Source organism: Palaemon carinicauda, unplaced genomic scaffold (genome assembly GCF_036898095.1).
Source record: "Palaemon carinicauda isolate YSFRI2023 unplaced genomic scaffold, ASM3689809v2 scaffold474, whole genome shotgun sequence".
Lineage (NCBI taxonomy): Eukaryota > Metazoa > Arthropoda > Malacostraca > Decapoda > Palaemonidae > Palaemon > Palaemon carinicauda.
The window spans coordinates 43,819-52,500 of record NW_027171733.1 but is presented as its reverse complement, the minus strand read 5'-3'; the positions used below and the strand labels follow the sequence as shown (position 1 = coordinate 52,500).

The following is an 8,682-nucleotide window of genomic DNA, read 5'->3' as shown; positions in this document are numbered from 1 at the left end:
TTGTATGCAACTCGTGTTCTTCTCATATTCCATTGGCAGACGTATAACTATCTCATTAGTCAATGACCAATTAACTCTTACTGTAAGGGGGGCGGGATTCCTTGCCTGTTTTTCGACCAACCAGACAAAACTGGTTTTCTGCATATTTGTTCTTCGTTTAAGAGGACGGGCCTACTCGATGTCAGTGAACTGTGAAAACTAAAAAAAAATAAGTTTTTAATCTGAAAATGGGAAGCCTTATTTAGTAATTAATACCAACAGTCTTTGTTCAGTATCAAGGGAAAAAGTTGAATTAATTTTGTTACTAAGTGATTATCTTCATGGTGAAATTACAGGCTACATTATCATTTTGATATTAAAACCTTTTTATTAGTGATCCACATGGTTGCCTAAATCTTCAATACTGAAAGACATACTTTGGGGATTAGGCAATTTGAATCGAAGGTGTGACTTTCTGTAATAATTAGCAGAAAAAAAATGCAGAACTGTATATGTAAAATGATCAGTGCTTCTGTTTTTAACAACTATAATATTAATAGAGATGCTACTACAATTATAATTTTAATCTAACAGCGTATATATTCTTAACTTAATTTTTCACATTTGAAATTGTGGTACAGAACGACTCTTAAATGGTTGAGCATTGATTTCACAATCATGCAATGTAGACTGTAACATCACACAGCAGTGGCAATTTTTATTTCAAGTTACAGTTTTCGAATCGATTTCACAATTACGTCTTTGTTACATAATTTTTGCCTCTCTAGGTGACATAGACACTCTTACATGAGTTGCTCATCTGGCAATGATCGTGACTTACTAAATGATAATATTAATGTATCTTGTGTATGGGTAATGTTTTGTTCCTATTTGTGTGTGGTGAGAATGTATTTATCCAGCGACAGTAAATGGTGTCTCATAAAGTAGGGTCCATACATGAACTTTACTTAGAGGGCTGTTTTTCTGGTCCTGTCACACACAGGGCCTATGGCTACAATATCAGTCCATCGTGTACATTCTAAGGTTTTTCTTATATTGCACAACATGTAGTGTTTATTACCAAATGCTTTCGTTTTGAAACAGGCGATATTTCTTTTAGTATTTATCCTAGATTTATTTACATGTTGTTATTTACTATTAGTTTTCACATGTTGGATACAGAATCGTAAGAAGTTAGGAGGAATTTCTTGTGTAATTTTGATATTTATGAGAAAATATTTCTTGGAAAGCATTTATTGATACGTCTTTTGTATTAAACCTTCATCAATATTTTTCTATCATTCACTAGTGTGCAGGTGTAATCAAAGCATTAGTTAATGACTAAACTCGTACTGTAAAGGGTGTGGAGAGGTCCCTAGTCTGTTTTTCGACCAGTCAGGCAAAAGTGGTTTTCAACATATTTGCTCTTCGTTAAGAAGACAGCCCTACTCGTTGTCAGTGATTTTTTTTAAACTGGTTTTAAATATAGAAATATGAAGCCTTATTTAGTTATGTAAAGGCAATAAGCTAATTTTGTATTGAATATATTAACTTTTGAATTAATAACTGATGAATAGTTTCATGTGGAAATTTCCGAAGGCAATGTCATTTTGATGAGACAAAACTGGTTAATAGTGATCAACAAGATTGCAAAAAGCGTCAATACTGTCCTTAATACTTCGTGGACTAAGCAACTTGAATTGAAAGCATGACTATAAACTTTTTATATGTCTGTACTACATTTCATCTGTAACTACCTGTAGTTTAGATATATTTGTCAATTTTGAGACTGTGGGAAATGGTAGTGTTTATAAATAGTTTGATACTTGACATTAAGCTATTTTCTATGTAAGGAAATATATTACTTTAATTGATCTACAATAATCAGTAATGAAAGTATTTTGACTTTTCTAAGGGTAGTTATGAAGGACCAGTACTTCTGTTGTTTTAATTCGAAGTCTTGGTTGAGATATTTTAAGTGGGGAGACCTTTACGTGGTTAAAGGTGTTGCATATCGCCACGATGAGCAAAGCTGTACTAGTCAGGGACACCCATACTAGGTTGGTTTGCTGTGAGCTATCTGACCAAAGTCTCCCACCATCACCAATCCACACTGGGTCAGCGTGGTGATGAAAAGACTGTGGCCAAACCCCAGACATGAATTGATATGTCTGAGGTCTTTGTTCTGCATTGGACCAGAAACGGCTGAAGTTGTTGTTGTTGTTGTTGTAATCCAACTAAGTACAAATTTAATAGTGCATAGATACTGGGGTACTTATGAATTAAATTTTCTCATTTGGCAATGTGGTACGAAACTAATCAAAAGTGTTTCTTATGAGCATTGCTTCCATAGCTATAAAATGTAGGTAATTTTGACACCCTGCAATAGTGTTACTCTTTATTTGAAATTATTATCTAAGAACCAAATTCTAAAGTTTGTGTCTATATTGAATAATGTTTGTGTTTCCAGCTGATGTAGGCTACCTATGATGTGTTGCTCATCTTGTAATAAGCATGGCTTTTCCTAACACATAAATTGTCTTGTTATAATAATGGTTTCTTTATGGTTCAGAGTTTGGTTAGAGATCTAGACTCTAGCCCGTACTGGCCACTGTAAATAGCCTCTCGTATAGTTTGGCCAATAGGTGAACTTTTAATGTTTTCGTTTTGAAACCGAGGTACTATTTAGATTTTGAATTTATTTCCGTTTTAGTTTCTTTGAGATAATTACTATTCTATTATTTTTCATATGTTGATTAATTGGAAATCTATTGCATTCATCTTGGTGCTGTCAATTGCCCACTAGATACCAAAATTAATGGAGATATTAAGGCTCTCAATAGGAAACTGGAGATTTTTTTTAAGTGCTTCGATATTAAGGATTGTAAAATGAACACACAATACAATAAGCTCCCACGAGACATCCGAATGATTGAAGACATTAAGGCTTTCAAGAGGAAACTGAAGACTTTCTTATTCTGCTTGTCCTTTGACTGGGATCATTTTACAGTAAATGAGCAATACGTGCTTTGCTATGTTGAATACTCTGAACGAACAAGATAAAACGACAGTGGAGGTCCTGTAGAGAGTAGGGTACCCCTTCTGTATGGGACCGGAAAAACAGCCGTCATTCGTCAAACTAATACGTTTTCATATACTAAAGAATATATATAACTAGCTAATCTTCTAGGTCTAGTAATGAGTAATATTTGTGTGATAGGACCCAGAAAATGACCACATCTGTCATCACTATTGCAAGTAAATCATATATGAAATACTGCATATAGTTTTCTCTGTAGAATATAATTATCTGTATAGTGACTGATTATCCTGCAATGTTTCATACTTCCCAAAGGACAAACTAATAGTTCAAGAATGATATATTCTAGCCTTTTTGCTATGAAGGATACATGCGGAATAACTATGTATGTACGAAAGTCCTGAGAATCGAGAGCACTTTTCAGAATGGGTGTGGCTGTAGCCACTGTCTCAGATTGTGGATATTTAAATATCAGTAAGACTATGGAAAATATTCTACTCTACTTAGTTTAGATATTACCATCAGATAAAATAAAAGATTTGTTTTTTAGACCCCTTAAAAATCCTGATGACTTCATCATTAAAACTCCAATCATATTTGTGGGTCTGGTTTAACACCAATCTGAATTTGAATATCCGCAAAACATCCCATTGCTTTTTTTTTATATTTTGCTTTTTGGAATTTCTAGAAATTTATCAGCTAGTTCTTGGTCACAATGTACACACGGTAGCATTTTTCTTCAACCTTTTAGAAGACTGCTATATATAGCTTATTCCTTTCTGTTGCTGCTTCTTCCATCTTAATAGGCCCTTTATGGCTGTGTATTCCTTTTATCCTACCTCCTCTAGTAAATCATGCTTGGCACTCATTATCTTCATCATTCATTTTGTAACAAACTCCACTTAAAGGTAGTTTTTTCTCTCATCGAAACAAGTCTAGTAAAATATATTCTTTACCAGCAAATCCATATAATTTGAATGTCTTTAAACACTAATAAGTGTATTGAGTATACTTGTCTCTCGTATATCATAGATTCAATATCACTGGAATGTATTTAAGCAAGAAATTTATTAGGAATCTTTTTAAAATGACATCAAAAAATCTTTAAATAAATCAGTTACTTTTCTTTATCTATTCTTGTGTCCTTTTCAAGGAATAAAATTTATTAGTTTGTAAAGGTTGCATTAACACTTATTATATAACTCACTCTCTCTCTCTCTCTCTCTCTCTCTCTCTCTCTCTCTCTCTCAGCATCAAATCCATTGAAATATTAAATATTCGGAAGTGTATCCCAAGATATAAATCATTTGTAAGTTTAGACTAAGTCAGCCTCATGTCATCTCATAGCGTACAATTGCACAGAAGTGGTTGTTAGAATAAAGGCTTCTTTTTGATCTTTAAAGGACTCTATATCACGAATAATTTGAAATTCAGTCTAAATCAAAGTAGGAAATTCCTGTGATAAAGGCCCAAAGAAGGAACACGGCTTTTTATTTAGATTTTTAGAAATTATTCTTTTGAAAACCTTTATAGAAATGATTTATTTTGTATGAAAATCGTGTTTTTTCTCATATTCCAATAGCAGACGTTTAATTACCTCATTAGTTAATGACCAATTAACTCTTACTGTAAGGGGGATTGGGGTTCCTTGCCTGTTTTTCGACCAACCAGACAGAACTGGTTTTCTGCATATTTGTTCTTTAAGAGGGCTGGCCTACTCGTTGTCAGTGAATTTCCACAAAATCTGTTTTTAATCTGAAAATGGGAAGATTCATTCAGTAATTAATACTAAGTCTTCGTTTAGTATTAAGGTAAAAATTTGAATTTGTTTTGCATTAATTAATTTTATTACTAAATGATTACTTTATGGTTTGGGCAATTTGAATCGAAGGCCTAAATTTCTCTGTAATAATTATCAGCACAAATATTTTGACTTCTGTAGTGATTATAAAGGATCAGTTCTGGTTTTTTAACCATGATAAAATGAGTGGCGATGCTACAACAATTATAATTATAATCTGACTGAGTACATATTTTTAATGACTTTTAATTGTTCACATTTGAAATTGTGTTAAAGAACGACTCAAAATGGTTGAGCATCGGTTTCACAATCGTATAATGTAGACTGTAACGTCATACAGCAGTGTGAATCTCTATTCAAAGTTACAATTTACGTATCAAATTCCACATTACTTGTTACATAATTTTTGCCTTTCTAGGTAACATAGACACTCTTGTATGAGTTGCTCATCTGGCAATAATCATGAATTTTCTTAAATATTAATATTAATGTATCTTGTGTATGAGTAATGTTTTTATTTTTGTGTGTGGTGAGAATGTATTTATCCAGCGACAGTAAATGGTGTCTCATGCAGTAGGGTCCATACATGAACTTTACGTAGAGGGCTGTTTTTCTGGTCCTGTCACACAGGACCTATGGCTACAATATCAGTTCATCGTGTACATTCTAAGGTTTTTCTTATATATCACAACACATTTCGTGTTTATTGCCAAATGCTTTCATTTTGAAACAGGTATTATTTAGTTTAGTATTTATCCTAGATTTATTTCCATGTAGATATTTCCTATTAGTTTTCACATGTTGGTTACAGAATCGTAATTAGGAGGAATTTCTTGTTTACTGAAGGTAGGAGTTTAATAAGTCTTGCAGCCACCAATTGGCTTTATATAGCAGCTCTTCTAAAAGGAGGACACTCCTAAATTACAAAAGTTGGCTATAATACTCCAACAACATCATCATCATCATCGTACTTTTCCTTTCCCCATTTTCCCCACTTCCCTATTATTATTATTATTATTATTATTATTATTATTATTATTATTATTATTATTATTATTATCGTGTATATATTCTAAGGTATTTAGTCTATCATACAATACTTGTATATATTGTCAAATGCTTTCATTTTGAACCTGGTAATATTTCATATAGTATATATCCTAGATTTATTTACTTGTAGATATCGGTTTTAATGTGTTGGTTCTGGCTAAATGGTAATTAGTTAGGACGAATTTCTTGTTTAATTCTCATATTTGAGAAAACATTCTTGGGAAAGCATTTATTGATACGACTTATTTTGTATTAAACCATCATCAATATTTTTTACTTGTGGGCAAGCATAAACAAAGCATTATTTAAAGACTAAATTCTTACTGTAATTGTGCGGGGGTGGGGGGGGGGGTGGCTGTATTTCCCTAGTCTGTTTTTCGACCAGTCAGTCAAAAAAAAGTTTTCAACATATTTACTCTTCGTTACGGACCTACTCATTTTTTTTTTTCAAATCCGTTTGTAATGTGAAAATATGAAGCCTTATTCAGGTTAATGTAAAAGTAATAAGTTAATTTTGTTTTGCTTGTATTAACTTTTGAATGAATAAAGGATGAGTAGTTTTATGTGCGGTTTTCTAAATGCAATATCATTTTGATGAAACCAAACTAGGTATTAGTGATCAACAAGATTGCAAAAAGCGTCAATACTGGCTTTAATACTTCGTGGACTAAGCAACTTGAATTGAAGGCGTGACTATAAACTTTTTATAGATGTGTACTATATTTCATCTGTAACTAGTTTAGATTTTTTTTAATTTTGTGATTGTGGGAAATGGTATTGTTTATAAATAACCCCCCCCTCCTCTCTCTCTCTCTCTCTCTCTCTCTCTCTCTCTCTCTCTCAAATCTATTGAAATATTAAATATTCGGAGGTGTATCCCAAGATATAAATTATTTGTAAGTTTAGACTAAGTCAGCCTCATGTCATCTCATCACGTGCACTTACACAGAAGTGGTTGGTAGAATAATAGGCTTAATTTTGATCTTTAAAGGACTCTATACCACCAATGCATTGAAATTCAGTCTAAATCAAAGTAGGAAATTACCGTGATAAAAGTCAAAGTTGAAACACGGCTTTTTTATTAGATTTTTAAAAAATATTTTTGGGAAAACCTTTATAAAAGCGATTAATTTTGTATGCAACTATCTTTTTTTCTCATATTCCATTAGCAGTTAATGACCAATTAACTCATACTGTAAAGGGGGGGGGGGGGGTGTTCCTTGCCTATTTTTCGACCAACCAGACAGAACTGGTTTTCTGCATATTTTTTTGTTCGTCTAAAAGGGCGGGTCTACTCGTTGTCAGTGAGTTTTCAAAAAAGTCCGTTTATAATCTGAAAATGGGAAGCCTTATTTAGTAATTAATACCAACAGTCTTCGTTTAGTATCAGGGAGAACGGTTGTATTTATTTTGCATGAATTAATTTTGTTACTAAGCGATGATTACCTTCAGGGGGAAATTACTGGCGACATTTTGATGAAAAAAAACTAAAGATTTTCTGATGCATTTGGTCCCATTAATGAACTTGAAGGGCTGTTTTCTTTTCTGCCCCTGTCACACTCAGAGGACACCTACGCCCTGCAGAGCTACAAGGTCAGTTCATCGTGTACATTCTAAGATATTTTGCATATCACACATTTCGTGTTTATTGTCAAAGGCTTTCGTTTTGAACCCGAGGTATTATTTAGATTTAGTATTTATCCTCGCTTTATTTGCAATGAGATAATTACTGTTAGTTTTCATGTGTTGGTTCTGGCAAAATCGTAAAAAGTTAAGTCAAATTTCTTGTGTAATTCTGATATTTGAGAAAATGTTCATTGGAAAGCCTTTATTGATAAGACTTAATTTGTATTAAACCCTCATTAACATATTTTTTTAGATCTGTTTGTAATCTAAATATAGGAATTCTTATTTAGTTTAATGTAAAGGCAATAAGCTAATTTTGTTTTGCATGCATTGAATTTTAATTAATAAATGACGAATAGTTCCATGTAGAAATTTCTCAAGGCAATATCATTTTGATGAAACAAAACTAGTTATTAGTGATCAACAAGATTGCAAAATGCGTCAATACTGCCCTTGATACTTCGTGGACTAAGCAACTTGAACCGAAGGCGTGACTATAAACTTTTTGTGTGTGTGTACTACATTTCATCTTTGACTAGTTTAGATATTTGTCAATTATGCGATTGTGGGAAATGGTAGTGTTTATAAATAGTTTGCCACTTGACATTAAGCTATTTTCTATGTAAGGAAATATATTACTTTAATTGATCTACAATAATCAGCAATGAAAGTATTTTGACTTTTCTAAGGGTAGTTATGAAGGACCAGTACTTCTGTTGTTTTAATTCGAAGTCTTTCTTGAGATGTTAATAACAGTAGGGAGACCTTTATGTGGTGAAAGGGTTTGTATATCGCCATGAGCAAAGCTGTACTAGTCATGACAACCCATACTAGGTTAGTTTGCTGTGAAGGATCAGACCAAAGTCTCTCACCATCACCAATCCATAATTGGTCAGCGTGCTGAGGAAAAGACTGTGGCCAAACCCCAGACATGAATTGATATGTCTGAGGTCTTTGATCTGCAGTGGAATAGAAACTGCTGAATTTGTTGTTGTTGTTGATGATATAACGACCGTGGAAGTCCTGTAGAGAGTAGGGTTCCCCTGCTGTATATGGGACCGGAAAACAGCCGTCAAACGTCAAACTAATACGCTTTGATATACTAAAGAATATATATAACAAACTAATCTTCTAGGTCCCGTAATGAGTAATATTTGTGTGATAGGACCCAAAAAAACACCACATC

At 33.0% G+C, this 8,682-nt stretch overlaps 1 long non-coding RNA gene across 3 annotated transcripts in view; it reads left to right on the top strand.

Moving 5' to 3' along the window:
• The window catches only part of LOC137636976 (uncharacterized), a 39,401-nt gene that overhangs the window by 6,726 nt on the left and 23,993 nt on the right, over positions 1–8,682 (top strand). The window contains exon 1 of one of the 3 annotated variants that reach the window (XR_011043320.1): positions 7,166–7,463. The exons of the other annotated variants lie outside the window; for them this stretch is intronic. This is a non-coding gene — a long non-coding RNA (uncharacterized lncRNA). Of the gene's footprint in view, positions 1–7,165; positions 7,464–8,682 lie in introns of those variants that run through there. 3 annotated transcript variants of the gene reach the window in all.